The following is a 19,982-nucleotide window of genomic DNA, read 5'->3' as shown; positions in this document are numbered from 1 at the left end:
CAAAAGTTGCAAGAATAAAAACAATATTTTTTTAGTTTCAAGGCATTTATTGTATACTAATTCAGGAGGCAGACTTTAAAAATAAATATAGTATTACAGTCTTGTATATGTAAAAATTAGAATGGCTGTGTATCTGGAGGGGATAGTTGAGATATGAAGACAGGAATGATTAGCTATTTTGGAGGAAGGGAAAGTAAGAGATGGAGAAATTCCGGACGAATTCATGTAACTGCAACGAGCTTCCCTTGTGCTCCTGTCAGCACTGTAGTGCGGGTCAGGAATGTCGCATCCATTGGCTGGGCCATTTCTTATGTGTACTCTGTCACTAATGAGATTATACAGTAAGTCCCCTACATACAAATGAGTTTGGTTCTGAGAGTGCGTTCATAAGTCCAATTTGTTCATAAGTCTGACAAAGTTAGCCTAGGTACCCAACTAACACAATTGGCTATATAGTACTGTACAGTAATAGGTTTATAATACTCCTCACACAAATAATACATTAAAAACAAACACAAAAAATAAAGAAAACATTTTAAATCTTACAGTACAGTACCTTGAAAAGTACAGTAGTACAGTACAACAGCTGGCATCCAGGGGCAGGTTAGCATCTTTGAAAGTTCACAAGCTGAAGGTTCATATGTAGGGGACTTACTGTAACTTTTTGTGAGGAGAGGACATGAGTTACCTGTCTTCTTCCTTTCACAGAGCTCCCTGAAGGATCCTCATCATGGCGCTGTATTTCAGTAATGAGTTCCTAGTTATCTTTCACTTTTCTAAGTTTTGATGTTTTCTGAAAGCCAGGAACTTAACAGTCATTAATTTCCAGCAATGGAAAAAAAAAAAAAGTTTGATGCTGTTTGATGCTGGGAATGAAACAGATATTATCAGCCAAAGTGCTCTTCTCCTAATGTGCTAGAAAATGATAAGGGCAGACAATACTCTCAAAAACATATGTAAGGTGGAAGTGTGTCATTGGAATGATCTGCCTCATATTTGCTTCAAATAAAGCTAAGCTCCTCTTTTTGCTTCTTCGTGTTTCCATGTAATGGATTCTATTCCACCGTCTTTCCTCTAGCTCCACTTGTTAGTCCTTTAAAGGGATTAACTTTTGGATTTTTTAAATCAGTATTTTATCTACCATTTCAGATTTTTATTATTTCAACAATTACCTATTATTTTCTTTGTTCTACTTTATTTTGTTTATTGTCATTTTTCTAGGTTCTCCAGCAAATGCTTAGGTCATACGTTTTTTTTTCCCACTCATATTTCCTAACTGTAAATGATATTTAAAATGACAAATTCTATCATGTGTGCTATTTATAAAGCTATTTCAATCTTGTTGAGCCATTTTGTTTTGGGTGTGTCTTGTAAACAACATAGTCCCAATTTTGTTTTCTATTACAAAATCTGACAGTTTCTGTATTAAGGAGTGGAGGACAGGGTTTTAACTTAGTCACTTTTATTGTGATTATGGAATGTTTGAATTTATCCTAGACACCTTATCATATGCTATTTATGCAATGGGCTTTCATATTCATGTCATTTATTTTTCTCTTTGCTGTCTTTTTCTCCTTTCCTGACTTTTATTAGAGTGATAACATTGTTTTGTTTCATTTTGTCTTTATCATTTTTTGCAACGATTTGCTTTAATTTTTTTAAAGTCAATTTTTAGAGCAGTTTTAGGTTTACAACAGAATTGGGAGAAAGAGACAAAATTTCTCATATACCACCAGCCACAACACGTTCTTTGCCTCCCCTATTATCAATATCACTCACCAGATTGATACTTTTTTTTTTTTTTTTACCAAGGATACACCTATATTGACACATCATAATCACCCTAATTCCATTGTTTACCTTAGGGTTCACTCTTCCTGTTGTGCATTCTATGGGATTAGACAAATGTATAATGACATGTATCTATCACTATAGTATCACAGAGTATTTTCACTGTTCTAAAAATTCTCTGTGCTCTGTGTATTTTTTCTGTCCCCCCACTCTTGTTAATCACTGATATTTTTATTGTCGCCATGGTTTTTTCTTTTCCAGAATGTCACATATTTGGAATTATCCAATATATAGCCTTCGGATTAGCTTCTTTCACTTAGTAATGTGCATTTAAGGTTCCACTATGTCTTTTTATGGCTTGAGAGCACATTTCTTTTTGGCCCTGAAGAGTATTTCCTTCTCTAGATGTACCACAGTTTATTTATCCATTCACCTACTGAAGGACATCTTGTTTGCTTCTAAGTTTTGACAATTAGGAAGAAAGCTGCTATGAACATCTGTGTGCAAGTTTTTGTGTAGGCATATGTTTTCAAATACTTTGGGTAAAAAGCAAGGAGCGTGACTGATGCATTACATGGTAAGAGTATGTTTAGCTTTGTAAGAAACCACTTAAATACTTTCCAAAATGGATTTACCATTTAGTGTTCCCACCAGCAATTTATGAGAGCTTCTGTTGCTCCACATTCTCACCAAAATTTGGTGTTGTCAGTGTTTTCAGTAGTGTAGTGCATGGACTGAATACCTCCCCTGCAAATTCATATGTTAAAAGTCCTAACCCTGTATCTCAAGTACGGCAATGTCTTGAGATGGGGTTTCTAAAGAAGTAATTAAGGTTAAATGAGGTCATAATGGTGGGATGCTGATCCCACTGAATTAGCATCCTTTTAAGAGGAGAAACCATAGAAAATAGATAACTATTAAGAACCTACTGTATAGCACAGGCAACTCCACTGCGCTGTACAGTAGAAACTAACACAACATTGTAAAACAACTATACCCCAATAAAAAATAAATAAGTAAAATAAAATTTAAAAAAGAGGAGAAACCAGAGAGCTTGCTTTTTGTCCCTTCCTGCTCAAGAACTGAGGAAAGGCCATGTGAACACACAGCAAAAAGAATCCATCTGCAGTTAGGATGGGAACACTCATCAGAAATGGAATGGCTAGAACCTTGAGCTTGGACTTCCACCCTCTGGAACTGTGAGAAAATATATTCGTAGAGTTTTAGCCACACGGTCTGTGGTATCAGCCTGAGAAGAGGGGCTCAACCCAGGTTCTCTTTTCAGCTCCAACACACCCATCCCATAGGGACTGAAGGCTCGCCTACTCTCACTGGATGTTACCTTCCACCAAAGGGAATCACCTTGTGCAAGAAAGTGCCTTCTCCCAGGTTGTGGCTCACAGCCTAGGTAGCTGATATGTGGATCAAAGGCCTCAGCCTCTTAATTCAATCTGGAATAATTCTGGAGGATCATCCCAGCTCTAGAGCTCCCTGTAGGGTCAGTGGAACATTGTAAGTATATTAGTGGGTCAGAGTCTCCCTCCATCCAATTTTCTCTTCCTCACGTTCCTACAAATTTATCTCAGAACATTTATTAGTAAATGTTCTGCACCTAGTTCTCTGTCTCAGTGTCTGTTTACAGATAACTCAATCAAAGGCAGGGTTTTATAAGTCTTTCCTGTATTGTACTTCCATTCCCATATTCCTGTTATGCCTTTTCTTATAGGAAGCTGACTGGTCGGCTATCCAAAGGCAAGGGCTCATCCCATGTTTACCTTACACGTTTATAAAGAAAGATGCTTGAGCCTGGCAAGACTGGCGCTTCAGAAAGAAAGAGGTCAATGCTGGAGATAGCAAATGATAACTAGGATGGATTTATGAGACTTAGAACCATTTACCAGGCAACTTAGGAATGACTAGGGAAATTAACACGGTAAAATACAAGGGTTACTTCAGGAACAGTTACTTAGACCACTGTAATTTGGCATAAAGGAAATAACGACCTTAAAGGCCAGTGAATTACGGTACATGCAGGATATCTTTCTTTATATACATGCATTAGCAAAATTGAGATTATTCTGTATAAAATTTTATGTATGGTTTTATTTTAGTTTTAAAAAATTAGGTCATAAAATAATTTTCAAAAGCATGACTTTTGATGATTGCATAATTTTACATACTTGATATGCACTATAATTTATTTTACCCATTTCTGTATTTTTGGATATTCATATCACTTTCTCATTTTTTGCTATTATAAATAATACTGAGATGATTATCATTGCACATAAATTTTAATGTGTATTTCTGATTATTTGCTGGGAATAAATCTGCAGAAGTGGGATTCTTGAGTTGAAAGGAAGACCATTTTGATAGCTTTTGATGTATATTGCAGAACTGTGATTCATAAGCATAAAATATGCATTCCTTCCAGCCTTTCAATCAGTGTAGGTTTACTGAGTTACACAATGTAATGGGAACTCTTTCTAGATATTGGGGGAAAATAAATCAGATAGGGTCTTATTCTCAGGATTCTTATATTCCAGTGGGAAGACAATAATAACTAGTAGCAAAAAATATGATGCCAGATAGTGGTAAGCTCTGTGAAGGAAACAGCAGTGATGGGGGAAAGTGTGCAAACATTGGTGTGACGGTTGAGAACTCTTAGAGGAGGTGACTTTGAAAGATCTAAATGAAACCTGGGAGCTAGTCATGCAAGGAAATAATTGTGTGGCTACTCATAGTGTTACCAAACAGTACTCAGTAAAAAATTCTCATATTTAGGTGGAAATGGGATCCCACTATTATTTTTAAAAATTATCCTTTTATTATTTTGAAAAACTTTATTTTTCAAATACTTACTGATCATTGCATTGCTTGCCTTGTGATTGTCCTATCTTGTCATCTATCAACTGATGGTTTAGAGTGTTAGTGGCTTTCTTACTTATATTCAAAGGTTTCTTATGTATTAAAAACAATGACATTTCAAATGTCAGTACTTGCTGCTAATGTTTGTTCCCAGTTTTCCATTTGTTCTTTACTTTTGTTTTGACTATATCTATAGAACTTTTTTCTCTTTAGATTTTTACATACTCAAATCTGTTCACTTTTACCTTTGTGATTCTCCTTTTTCAATGTAGCTTTAGAAATGACTTTCAAATTATCATTTTTCTCATTTAGAAGTGAAAGCTTTCCTAGACTGATAGAAGTTGAATTTGAACCTAGATATTTCTGTTCCCCAAAGCCTCTTTTCTTTCCATGATACCACATTACTTTAAACATGAGCTGGAAAATATAAATGAAGCCTGTGATTTTAGTTTTTGAACATGTCTTTTATAGCCAGCCAGCTAGCTAAAGTTTTGCCAATATCTAGCACAAGTAGAATACAAGACAAAATGAACTCTAGTGTCTTTGGATTGTGAAATCTGGGGCAAGATGCTGTTTGGTCCCAATTAGTATAATCTAAGTCAGGAGAGCCACAGTGGAAGAAGGAAAGTGAGCTATTCTCAGAGCACCACAATGGTATCAAATTTCTAGTTCCAGGGTCAGGAGGCAAGGAGATAGAAAAGCTACCAAGTAAAGAAGATGTAGTACATATATACAAAGGAATACTACTTAGCCATAAAAAGAATGAAATAATGCCTTTTGCAGCAACATGGATGGACCTAGAGATTAGCATACTAAGTGAAGTAAGTTGGAAAGAGAAAGACAAATATATTATATCACTTATAGGTGGAATCTAAAATATGACACAAATGAACCTATCTATGTAAAAAAAAAACAGACTCATAGACATAGAGAACAGACTTGTGGTTGCCAAGGGGGAGGGGGGTGGGGGAAGGATGGAGTGGATTGTTGGGATTAGCAGATACAAACTATTATATACAGACTGGATAAACAACAAGGCCCTATTGTACAGGGAACTGTATTCAATATCCTGTGATAAACCATCATGGAAAAGAATATTAAAAAATAATGTATATATGTATAACTGAATCACTTTGCTGTACAGTAGAAATTAACACTGTAAATCAACTATACGTCAATTTAAAAAAAACTTAAAAAAATATATCAAGAAATAGAGTCAAAGACATATCTAGAGGAAGGGCTGGAGCTGAAACTACAAGCAATATGGATTGGTGCTTGATTTTCGCTGAATTTATGAGCTTATGGTGGTGGCTAGGAGCTGGCAATGGTGTTGCCTGTGTCAGGGTGGAAAGAGACCCAACAGTGAATCGTCTGCCGATCCTTCCAATCGGTGGAATTAAAGACTGTGTGCACTACAATACAGCACAACATACTATAAATACATAACCATGTGCAATTTCATGGATGAGTCTTCATTAGATTTTCAGTTGTATCAGGCATTATTTAAAGTATTTTCACATCCTCTTTTCGGTATGCCTCAAACAAAGCAAGTTTGTAGAGAAGATGCCTCATTTTCTTGGAAAGTAAAGATGGTCTATTTGATGTAAGCTTTTTCCCTGCTCTGATAAGAACACGAAGATATGCTGTTGTTGACCCTTCTTCCCTACATTTCTTAGCTACTTTTTATTTCACATTCTGCAGTTATACTTCCTAGATTTCAGTATCAGTTTATATCCAATTACATCTCATACTTCATCCTTACATACATCTCATACTTCATCCTTACTTACTCCAGAATCCTCCCACAAATCCCTTTCCTGCCCTTGTAATTTATAGGTACCTTTCAGGTTTTCACCTCATAAAAAGGTAAAGAAAAAGAAACACCTTTTGTTTTTACAGTGTAAGGAGTTGAGCTCCTGGCAGTTCTTCTGCCAGCAGAGCTGTTGATGAATGCTGGCAGCCTGTATAAAATGAGACACAAAAGCATCAAGACTCTCCCTCAAATGTTGTATTATATTCCCCTAGTAATTTTACCCAAGAAAGAACGTTGTATGAGATTCCCCTAGTAATTTTACCCAAGAAAGGGCACCATTGTACCAGTCATTTGCACCAGCAACTCTATTGCTACCATCTACATTATCATCCCTGCCATCATTGAATGTTTTGGGTCATTCTCTCTGTGAATAATGGCACAGAGAATGATCTACTTTTTCTATAAAGCCTGGAATACCATACCTGAGACACATACCTTAGGAGTAAAATCTAAATATCCCTATTTTCCGACACTCCCATTTTCATGGACCAATAAAGGAAAACGAAGGAATGAAGATACATGCAAAAGCATACAAGTAATGCCAATTTATGAGAAAAATCTATCATTTACAGGCAGGTGGAATGTAAATGGTATAGGTTTTGAAGACTTTCAGCTCCGAATGAAGCCACAGCTCTGCAAATGAGTCACTGTGGCACTTTACCTGACCTCTCTGGGCTTCTGTTTTCTCTTCTGTAAAATGCATAAAAAGGTTTTGTTAATTTATATTATGCATATACCAATTCTAGAATAATGCCTGCCCTATGGTAGTTGTTCATTAAAAAAATAACAATAATAATGAAATCAATTTGGATTTTCTGTTCAGTAAGTAAGCTTACAAGTAAAAGTACCTACTTTGATTTTTATGGCAATTACATTTTTTTAAAAAAATCACTGGTGTTTCAGCATATTCTTCTTGTTCCTACTCATGAACCTTTTGAACATGAGAGGACTATATTATCTAGGAAGTATCTGAGTTTTGACAACTGCACATTTTGTGTGCAGACTGCACATCAATGGTGTTTTCTAAAATAACTAGTAATGGTTTTAGCTATATTGTAGGTACCCACTATAATATAAATTTTTGTTATTTTATTTTTCCAAACACAGAAAAAAGGATTAGAAAATTACTGTTACAACATGTGACCCTGTATAGCTAATAACCCCAAATCAAAAGTCAGTTTCAGCCTCTTTTTCAGAAGTTGTAACTAAATTCCAAATTGGATGACATATGTCCCATCAAGACAAAGAAATGGAGCCTATTAGTGGAAGTAAGTTCATCTGGTGAGGCCAAAAGACACCTGGGCCCCAATTTAGATTCTGTCTACTTGCATCCGTAGGAAAACATATCACACATTTTAGATCTCACTGTCTTTATTTGTCAAATTCAGATGACACTGATTTTCTCAAAGCACAGCGTTATTATAAGGGCCACCTTGTACAATTGGTAGACGTCTGCTGCCACAAAAAGATGTAAATGAAGTACAGAATCAGACTCCCCTACAGAACATGCTCCCACTCAAGGTGTTTGCTGAATCACCTCAGGTTGTACAATCCAAGGTGAAGGTCCAGGGTTCCAACCACTGAATAGAGGGACCATCTGGGAACTACAAAGTAGAAAACAGGCTGGTCTATGGTGAAAAATAGATGAGAAGCTGAGTAGTATTCCATTTTATATATGTACCACATCTTCTTTATCCATTCATCTGTCGAAGGACACTTAGGTTGCTTCCATGTCTTGGCTATTGTGAATAGTGCTGCTATGAACATTGGGGTGCATGTATATTTTTGAATTAGAGTTTTGTTCAGATAGATACTCAGGAGTGGGATTGCAGGATTATATGGTAACTCTATTTTTAGTTTTTAAAGGAACCTCCATACTGTTTTCCACAGTGACTGCAGCAATTTATATTCCCAACAACAGTGCAGGAGGGTTCATGATAAAAAAGTATGATATAATGCCTTTTGCAGCAACATGGATGGACCTAGAGATTATCGTACTAAGTGAAGTAAGTCAGACAGAGAAAGACAAATACCTTATGATATCACTTATATGTGGAATCTAAAACAGAAATGATACAAATGAACTTATTTACAGAACTGAAAGAGACCCAAAGACATAGAAAACAAAATTATGGTCACCAAAGGGGAAAGGGGGGAGGGTGAAGGATAAATTCGGAGTTTGGAATTAACATATACACACCACTATGTATAAAATAGATAACCAACAAGACCTACTGTGTAGCACAATATTTTATAATAACCTATAGGGGAAAAGAATCTCAAAAAGTAAGTATATATATATATATATATATATATATCTGAATCACTGTGCTGTATACCTGAAACTAACACAACATTGTAAACTGACTACAGGTCAATTTAAAAAAAAATTTTAAGAACATATGAGAAGCAAGAAAATAAGTCTATAGTAAGAAAATAGAGAGATTAAACAGAGAAAGAGTCTAAGGCTCTGACTGAAATGAGCATTGTTGAGTATGGGGCTTTGAAAGGCCCATTGTGTTTAAACAGTGAAGGGTGGGCAGAAGTAGCTGGACTGACCTCTCTAAAGTCAACATCTATGGACCTCCCTTTTCATCATTGGTACTTTTTCCCCAGATTCCCAGCCTTGGCACTTCAAAAGGGTGTAGGTGAGAAGGTACACGTGCCCATGAGTTACCTCCCTTTGACACACGGCAGAATATTGTTTGGCTTCCAAGAAAGAATGTATAGTTGAGTATTTGGGGGAAGATATGAACAAGTAAGAAAACAAGTGCTTTATATTGAGGTAGATATAATTTGAGGCATCAGTTGGCATCCAAGAAAGAAATATCAAAGAGAAAAATCCACCTTCAATTATTGGACCCATCATTTGGCTCTTTGGGAAAATAACTTAAATTTTCTAAACTTTATCTCTAAATTAAAAATATGGATACTATATTAATCAGGGTTCCCTAGAGAGGGAGAAGATGAGAGAGACAGAAAGAAAGACAGAGACGAGATTGATTTTAAAGAATTGGCTTACAAGACTGTGAAGGCTGATAAGCCTGCAATCCATAGGCTAGATATTCAGATAAGGATTGATGCCATTTGAGTCTGAATTTCATAGGGCAGGCCAGCAGGCTGGAAACTCAGACCAGATTTCTATATTATAGTCTGAGGCAGAATTACTTCTTTGAGAAAACTCAGTCTTTGCTCTTGAGGCCTCCAACTGAATGGATGAGACCCACTCATACCTACTTAAAGTCAACTGATTGTAAATGTTAATCATGTGCACAAATACCTTAACAAGCCACATTTAGACGAGTGTTTGGCCAACAACTGGGTACCATAGACTAGCCAAGTTGACACAGAAAATTGTCACAGATCCTTACTGCATGGGGTAAATGTGATAACATGCAGAACATTTAATAAGGGTGTTGACACAACTTGCCTTGTCAGTGTTTGATCTGGGTGACTGGTGGAAGTGAGGTGTATTGAGGAGATATTTTTCAAATATATCAAATTGAACCTAAAACCATTTCCAATTGGCTGGAATATATATATATATATATATATATATATACACACACATATACACATTACTTTATCTTAATGTTTTTTATGTTAAAGAAATTGTTGTGACTTTGGTCAAAGAAGCCAGAGAAAACAGTGCTATGTATAGAAGAGAGCACAGCATTTGACAGTGTCAATGCCAAGTTTGAATCTAAGTTATGCTCTGTGTCACTTTGGGAAAGTTGCTCTCATCCTCAATTTCTTTATTTGCAAAATGGATATAATAATGTCACTTCTTAGAGTCTGTGGGATATGTGAAACATTTAGACCATGGAGTTTCTCAGAAAAAAAAAATATTTTTCTTCTCCATTCACTGTGTTCAACTTGCTGGATAGAAGCTCATTTTCCGGTCAGAGGATGACATTGTAAAATTTCATAACTGTCTGGCCCTTTATGATTATTATACTTAGTCCAGGGCAGTTTATAAATCCAATCCTCTATTAAATTTAAAACTTCTGTCTCCATCATTAACTATAACTGAGGGTGAAAAGGCTTGGAGTGAAGATTGAGCGTGGCTTGTTTTTTCACTTCTAGCCATCCATGTTCTGGACGTTGCGTGAAGACCTGTAATGAGACAGTTATGGCCATATGCAACGGAGGGGGTGCTAGCACCATGCAGAACTGCCCCTGGCCTTCCCCTGATGTGTGGGGCATCTGAAGACATAGCAGTCTGTGTATGAAGCATCTGATTTTCTTGGAGAGGTATCCAGATTCCTCTAGCCTGTGTCTCACTGAAGACCATTGTTTTGAGGTATAATTAACATACAACATTATATCAGTTTTACTTGTGCAATGTAATTATTTGATATTTACATAGTTGCAAAAAGATCACCACCATAAGTCTCGCGAACATCTATCATCACACATAGTTACAGAATTTTTTTTCTTGTGATGCAAACTTTTAAGATCTACTCTCTTGGCACCTTTCAAATATGCAATAAAGTATCATTAACTATAGTCACCACGCTGTGCATTACATCCCCATGATTTATTTATTTTATAACTGGAAATTTGAACCTTTTGACTCTCTCCATGCATTTCTCCCATCCCTCACCCTTTGCTTCTGGTAGCCACCAGTCTGTTCGCTGTATCTATGAGCTTGTGTTTTGTTTGTTTTTAGATTCCCCATATAAGTGAGAGCATGCAATATGTGTCTTTCTCTGTTTGATTTATTTCACTTAGCATAATGGCCTCAAGGTCTGTCCTTGTTGCAAATGGCAAGATTTCATTTTTTATGGCTGAATAATAGATATAGATTTAGATACAGATACAGATAGATATAAATCACATTCTCTGTATTCATTCATCTGTCAATGGCACTTAGGTTGTTTTCTGTATCTTAGTTATTGTAAGTAATGCTGCAATCAACATGGGAATGCATATATCTTGTTGAGTTAGTGTTCTTGTTTTCTTTGGATAAATACCCAGATGTGGAATTGCTGGGTCGTATGGTAGTTCTATTTTTATTTTTTTGAGGAACCTCCATACTATTTTCCATAGTGACTGCACCAATTTACATTCCTACCAACAGTGTACAAGTGTTCCTTTTCCTCATATTCTTCCTAAAACTTGTTATTTCTTGTATTTTTGAAGATAGCTATTCTAACAGGTGTGAGGTGATATTTCATTGTGGTTTTAATTTGCATTTCCCTGATGATTAGTGATGTTGAGTATCTTCTCATGTACATGTTGGCCATCTCTATGTCTTCTTTGAAAAAAATATCTATTCAAATCTTCTGACCATTTAAAAAAATTGGATTCTTTTTCTATTGAGTTGTATAAGTTCTTTATATATTTTGTATATTAGTCCCTTATCAGATGTATAATTTGAAAATACTTTCTCCCATTCAGTAGGTTACCTTATCACTTTGTTGATGATCTCCTTTGCTGTGCAGAAGGTTTCTAGTTTGAAGACCACTTTTAGAGGGACATATATGTCCCTTCATTGGCTGCCACCATTAACAATACACATCTCCACATTCTCTCTTCAAAAAGAGCTACTGGAGTTACTGGGGTCCTTTTCCTTCTGTGTCTTCTGGGGTTCTTAAGGATCTGGGATGGGGAATGGCATATTTGTTCCCATTGCTTAGGGCTACTCTTGTGCACCTCCTATTTTCAGATATTAGCTTGCCTGGAAAGAACCAGAGAGACGTCTCTGTTTACATTCCCAAAGGCACACATGTCAAGCTCCTCAAGAACTGTCTCACAATGCAGTATTCTCAGACCGCACTAAGACAGTGCTGCAGATTTGCAATTCTGTGAACATCATATGATTAGTGAAATGCCAATCTCTCTTTCCTGAAGACTTACTAAACCTCTGAGGGTTGTTTTCTTAGAGCTCCACTGCCCACCATCTCTTGGCTTTGGGAGTGTGGTGGTGAGGAGGATCAAAGAGCAAGGGGAGAGTAATTTCTCTTGTACCATGAGTGTTTTATTTCCTAAAAACCAGAAAATTTTAAAAAATGACTCTCTTCTTTTCTCCTCTGCCCTTGTTCAGTCATCCATTATATATCCTGGGTTGACAAATTATCCAGTGTTGATTGGTTCAGAAATATTTCCATCCCATCTTTGTAAGCCTCAGGGGTCTATATCTGACCCCTTTTGTTGATCACCCTCTTTTGATTATAGGCCTTAAATGTCAATTACAGGGGCAACTTGAACATTTCACTCTGAATTCTATTACAGTGGCTAATATTATTATCAGCAGAAAGAGTAGCTGCATTGTTCACACCAAACAGGTAGTCTTCTGTTTTTCTCCTTTATGACCATTGTATAATGTATAGTTTCTGGATGGTGGCCTATTGGGGCCTAAATACTGTAAATTTCTCCTACACAGATTTCCAATAGACCCTCCTTTACAATCATTTTATGGTTTTTAAAAATAGCTCCATATCTTCAAGATGTTTTTTCCTGTTTCAAAAAGAGTTATTGGTTTTCCTCTTCCTTGTGCTGAGAAAAAATACATGTGAAGAACAGAATATTGCATGTTCCCCAGGGTTTGCTTTCTATAGGGTTACTCTGGAGGAGACCAACCAAGGCATTTCAGCAGGGCTTTGCCATTTTTCTGCAAATCCTGGTCACATCTCTCTTTAGACTCCACCTTCATATATATATATATTTACACATACATATTATTTGGGGGCCATACTGTGTGGCATGAGGGATCTTGGTTCCCCAATGACCAGGGATTGAACCTGGACCCCCTGCATTGGGAGTACAGAATCTTAACTCCTGGACCACCAGGGAAGTCTCTCTACCTTCCAATATGTGCTGTCCAATTCCCAGTTTAGTGAATTATTTTGCAGGAAAACCCAGAACCAATAAAATCATCAGTAAGATGGAAAAACTCAAATTTTATAGGGTAGAGTATCAGGCTGTACTGCCCTGGGGGTACCGTCTTAATCGCGGCCTATGCTTTCCTGACTTAGTTAAACACAATTATGGGTATCTCTTAGTTAGCACCTGGAAAGGATGGACAGTGATGTCTTTGAATAGGTCTCTGGTAAGTAAACTAAGGCTGAGGTCAAACAGAACACTAGGATGCTCTTGACAAGGACATCATCTCTGCTCTGCTTCAACCCAACATTCCATTACATTGAAAACAGAGAGAAACTAGATTTTCAATTAACCTAAATTGAATACCTCATTACTTATGTTTATTGCTCACATAGAAGATGTTCTCCTTCAAAATTTTCAGGCTCCCCCAAAACAAAGCTGCACTTGTCTAGGAAATTAGGAGAAATGCAAGATTTACTGAAGATTCTGTAAGTGAAGTAGAGGTGGCCCAGCACTGAGCTTTGAAGTAGCAATATCCATCAGTGGCTAAGTCTCTTTTTTCTTTCCTGTGCTTAGGTTTCCTGGCTCTTGACTCTTTTTCTGACATCTCTTTTCTCTTCACTTCTTCCCATGGTCTTCTAGGTTTCTCTGCCAGAGCCATTTCACTCTGCCCCAGCTACTGTATTTTGTTTTCCTCGTTTAAAGAAACGGTGATCTTGTTGCTAGGGTTCTTCCTCTCCAGAAGGCAATAGGTTATAACAAATGACGAATAATTTCTTCCTGTTCTATGCCAGTATTCAAAACAAGAACTTTATTATGTCTGCTCAATGCAAGATAAAGCAATTTATAATTTGCTATTTGTTTGAATTATGTGCAGAAACCCATGTTAACTGGCACCATATTTTCTATTTATTTCACTGACATTTTAGCACCCCTTATAGATCAATGCATCCAGCAGATGCCCAGATGGCTGGCCTATTAGCAGGTGTCCAACTGACCCTGATCCTGGGCTCTACTAAGCCTGTTCATCCATACACAATACTAAGAGCAAATAAAAATGAGAGTTGAGCACGACAGAATTTTTTTTCAATGTTTTTCTTTGTTGTAGTAAAGCACAGATAACATAAAATTTACAGTTTTAAACATTATTACAGTTCAGTGGCATTAAATGCATTCATAATGTTGTGAAACCATTACCAAGATCCATCTTCACAAATCTTTTCACCCTGCAAAACTGAAACTCTATACCCATTAAACAGTAACTTCCTGTTCCCCCTCGTCCCGACCTTGACAACCACCATTCTATTTTCTGTCTCTATAATTTTGACTACTGGAAGTACCTCATGTACAAGGAATCATACAATATTTGTGTTTTTGTGATTGGCTTATTTTACTTAGAATAATATCCTCAAGTTTCATGCATGCTGAAACATATTGCAGAATTTCCTTTCTTTTTAAGGCTGAATATATTCCATTGTGTGTTTACACCACATTTTGTTTATCCATTCATCTGTCCATGGGCATTTGGGTTGCCTCCACATTTTAGCTATTGTGAATAATGCTGTTAATGAACATGGTGTACAAATATCTTTTTAAGATCTTGCTTTCAATTACTTTGGGTATATGCCAGAAGTAAAACTGCTGGATCATATACTAATTCTATTTTTTTTTTTTGAGGAATTACCATACTGTTTTCCATAATGGCTGTACCATTTTACATTTCCACTAACAGTGCACAAGGGTCCTAATTTCTCCAAGTTCTCTCCAACACTTCTTTTGTTTTTTTTTGAATAGTAGCCTTCCTAATGGGTGTGAGCTGGTATCTTATGTAGCTTTCATTTGCATTTTGCTAATGAATAGTGATACTGAGCATCTTTTCATGTGTTTATTGGATATTTGATGTCTTCTGTGGAGAAATATCAACTCAAGTTCTTTGCCCATTTTTTAATCAGCTTGTCTGTATTTTTGTTGTTGAGATTTAGGAATTCTCTATATATTCTGGCTATATATTCTAGATATATAATTTTCAAATATTTTCTTCCATTATGTGGGTTACCTTTTTATTCTATCCATAGTGTTGTTGATACACATATCTTTTAATTTTCATGAAGTCCAATGCGTCCATTTTTTATTGTGTTACATATGCCTTTGGAGTCATATCCAAGAAATCATTGCCAAATCCAATGTCATGAAGTTTTTGTCCTATGTTTTCTTCTCAGAGTTTTATGGTTTTAGGTCTTACATGTAGGTCTTTCATCCATTTTGAATTAATTTTTGCATATGGTATTAGTAAAGGGTCCAACTTCATTATTTTGCATGTGGTTATCAGTTGTCCCAGAATAATTTGTTGAAAAGACTATCTTATTCTCATTGAATGGTCTTTCTCCATTTACTGGTCTTGTTAATCTTGTGAAAAATCATTTGGCCGTATTTGTGAGGATTTATTTCTGAGCCCTCTATTCTGTTTCATTTGCCTATATGTCCTTTTGTTGTTTTTTTTTTTTTTTTTTTTTGCTTATATCACACTGTTTTGATTACTGTAGCTTTATAGTAAGGCTTGAAATCAGAAAGTGAGTCCGGCAGGTTTGTTATTTCTCAAAATTGCTTTGGCTATTTGAGGTCCCTTGAGATATCATATGAATTTTAGGATGGGCCTTTCTATGTCTGCAAACAATATCATTGGGATTTTGATAGGGGTGGCATTGAATCTATAGATTGCTTTGGATAGTATGGACGTTTCAACAATATTAAGTCTTCTAATCCGTGAACATGGCATGTACTTCCTTACTTATGACTTCTTTCATTTCCTTCAGCAATTTTAAAAATTTTTTATTGTGCAAGTCTTTTCCCTTCTTGGTTAAGTTAATTCGTAAGTATTTTATTCTTTTTGATGAAATTATAATTTCATTTTTTTCTTACCTGGGAATATCCTAATTACACCTCACTTTTGAAAGATAGTTATGCCAGATATAGAATTCTTCTTGACAGCTTCTTTTTTGATTTTTAGCACTTTGAAAACCTTGGTCCACTGCCTTCTGGCCTCCAACATTTTTGATGAGAAATCTGTTAGTTTTCTTTGGGACATTCCTTGTGTTTGGATTCACTTTTTTGTTGCTTTTAAGATCCTCTATTTGTCTTTGACTTTTGAAAGTTTGATTATGATGTGTCTTGGTGTGGTCTCTGAATTCATTCTACTTGGAGTTTGTTGAGCATTTTGGAGTTTTATAATCATGTATTTCATCACATTTGGGAAGTGCTCAGCTATGGTTTTTAAAAATATTCTCTCTGCCTTTTTTTCCTTTAGTTTTGGACTCCCACAATGTGCATATTGGGTCCATTTGATTGTGTCCCAAATGTCCTCTTATGCTCTTTTCAATTTTCTCAATCTTTTTGCTTTCTGTTCCTCACACTTGATCATTTCCATTAAGCTTTCAAGTTTACTAATTCTTTCTCTTGTCTGCTCAAATCTGCCTTTGAATTCCTCTAGTAAACTTGTCATTTTAGTTATTGTACTTTTCAGTTCCAGAATTTATTTTTGGTTTCTTTTTAGGTTATTTATGTCTTCATTGACATTTTCATCTTATTCATACATGATTTTCTTGAGTTTATTCATATCTTCCTTTAGTTCTTTGAGCGTTTTTAAGAAGTTGTTTTCATCTTTGTCTAGTATATGTCCCATCAGTTCTTTTTCAGGGACAGTTTCTGTGGATTTATTTTCTTCTTTAAATGGGCTGTACTTTCCTGTTTCTTTGTATGCTTTGTGATTTTTGCTGTTGTTGAAAGTTGGACATTTGAATTTAATCATGTGGTAGCTCTGGAAATCAGATTTTCCCCTTCCCTGGGGTTTGCTGTTTTTTGTTATTGTCTTTGCTTATTTATTATTATTATTATTTTAGGCTATCTCTTGCTGACTATCAGCCTGAGGAATAAACTTAAGGTCTTCTCAGGTCTTTATTAGACCTTTTCCTGAGTACACAGTGTCATTTTCTACATTTCCCCATACAAGCAGTTGTTTTTAAATGTCTTAGTTTTTAATGTCTTTTTCTGAAAAAGGGGAAAAAAGAGAAAAAAGAAGGGCAATAAAAAAGGGTGCCAGCACTTTAAGTTCCTTGGAAGTGACTTCAATCTGAGGAAGAGGGTCTTGCAACATTGGGGGTTGGTGCAGATACAATGGCTGCCCACTTCTTGTCTGCACCTCTGTGATCAGAAGCAGCAATCAGCAGTCAGAACACAGTTGCCCGATATTTGGAGGATAACATCCTTTTTGCCCACCCTGGCTTCTGCTTCAGGAATACATGCATGGCTGCCTGACACAGGCTGGCATGTCAGATGGGTTGCTGCTAGTATACTAAGAGCTAAAATTGTCAGAAATAAACCACAATTTACTGTCTAAGTCTTCATCTGGAAGTTGCAAGCCTTCAATAAACTCCAGAGTTCCAAAATGGTTACAACAGACAGATTTGGTTATTGCAATTTTTATCTACAAAATTTTTAACTACAGAATTTTTAGAACGATTTTCAGGCATGAACTTCGCTCTAAGCCTTTTTCTTTACCATATTTACTTGGTTCTTAGCCTTAATTTTGTCTCATTTTACTCCTAAATTTGCTCCTCAGATTTCATGAAATATTTTAGCATCCTGCTTTGGGTCTTCACAATTCCCTGAGACATTCTGTATAGAACAGTAATGAAGTCTACGAGGGCAGAAATCCTAGACTGGAATCATAGGTCAGCCACTTGCCATCTTTGTGATCAAGATTCATCTGGCATCTCAGAGCCTTGCTCTTCTCATCCATGAAACTTAGTGCTTAGAGAGGTTCGTTGTAAAGATTAAATTAGAAAAGCAGTTAAATGGCTTTAGTCCAGTGTAAGAAACATGGCAAACTTCATTGCATACTAGTTGAAACGATAATTTCATCAGTTGTATTGTAATTACAATGCCTGACTATTTTCATCTCTAGCAAGTACCCAATGTTTCCAGCACTGGTCTTCAGACCCTCACTGAGGCATCAGTCCTGCTGGAAACCCGTATGAGAGTTTATCCTCTTCCTTGGCAATGTGCACATTCAACAGTTACCTCCCAATATATGATCACTTGTGGACCCAAGGCAATATTCTCAAATATCTCAAAGATCAAATTGATGTTTATTGTTAATAGCTTTAAATGTCCACTTAACACAGCTTTCACCATATTAAGGTAAAATGAGGTTTGAATTGTCTTCACGCAAGGAAAATCATGTGTTTTTCTTCTAACAGTCACTGCTGACATCGAACCTATTAACAACAACAAAAAATGAGAGAAAGGTATAGTTTTTATAAACAATACACTCTTTAGAATGTGTTTATGAGAATAGATGTATTTGAAGGGGAGAATGCAGCCCTTTTTCATTTCTGACGTGATGTAAATATGTCACTCTCAACTTGTACACTTCGCTCCCATTTCCAAGAAGCACTTAGTTCCTTTTTTTATCAGTTACATAAAAGTGAAGGACGTTGGTTTATTCCCAGTTTAAATAAAGAGAACACGAAGGCAGCAGATCGTCAAGGACAGAACGTTGTCAGAAGAGATGGTGCTTGACAGTGAGAGGCTGACCAGGAGAGGCAGGTGCCACCATGGAGAGCGAACAAGCTCGTTCTAAGTGGCTCATTTTCTATCTGTATAAATATAAAAACAAAAACATGCCACGTTGTCAGGAACTCTCTGGGCTCTGAGCATTGGGTGTAAGATGGGCTGGGAAGGAACCTACCAAGTGCCCTTGAAGCCTCTCTTTGCTGGAGTGCTTTGGGGACATGCACCTCCCTTCTGGCTTAGAACCTTGGTCTTTCAGTTGACTCCTCTGCTTTCTTTTCCCCTGAGTTTAACCTTTGTGTTTCTCACTTTTATATATGCTTCTGCAATCTTGATTATCCCATGTCTAAACTGTATGAGCTTGGGTGAGTCACTTAACACTCTAAACTTTAATTTACACATCAGTAAAATGGGCATAATAACAGTGACCAACTCATATTAAAATATTTAAAGTATTTTATCTCTCTTGTGGTATTTTACCACTCGACTCAGGTCTAGTAAAGACCCGAGAAGACCTTCAGTTTACTTAGACTCAGTACATTAAAATACTTACAAGCTTAATTCACTGCAATCATTGAATTAATGGTATATCTGACGATAAGCAATAGAATCCTTGCTGCGGTTCAAGTGCAGGGTAAAACCTTCGGCTGGTTGCTGTGCTGCTGGGGAAAGTCACACAGCCATTCTCAGTAGCTTCACTCCAAAGCTGTAGTAAAATCAAAATGGACACTCAATATTATCATGACACCCTCTGCGTTTTTCTAGAGAGATCATTTTTCACTCCTGGGAATAAATTTTGTATAATATCTATCTCCATAAGATTACCAAACCATTCCTTCTACCTCCCCTCTCAACTATGAAGTTGCTCACATGACACTGCGAGAAAAAGAAATTGACAAAGACAAACTACATCATTTCCCTATTACCAACTGGTAGTCTCCCTCTACTCAGCTTTACTTTCTTAATCTGAATACAAAGAAGGAGTTGTCCCTTCTCCTATAGAAGGTCAGTTCCTGCACATCTAGGGCCAGTGCTCCATCCCTCTTGGCTCTATTTGGTTACCCTATTTCTCCTGAACCATAAGCATCCATATTTCTGTTGAATCATTTCCATT

The sequence above is a fragment of the Orcinus orca genome, chromosome 7 (assembly GCF_937001465.1).
Source record: "Orcinus orca chromosome 7, mOrcOrc1.1, whole genome shotgun sequence".
Taxonomy (NCBI): domain Eukaryota; kingdom Metazoa; phylum Chordata; class Mammalia; order Artiodactyla; family Delphinidae; genus Orcinus; species Orcinus orca.
This window is presented reverse-complemented; position numbering follows the sequence as displayed.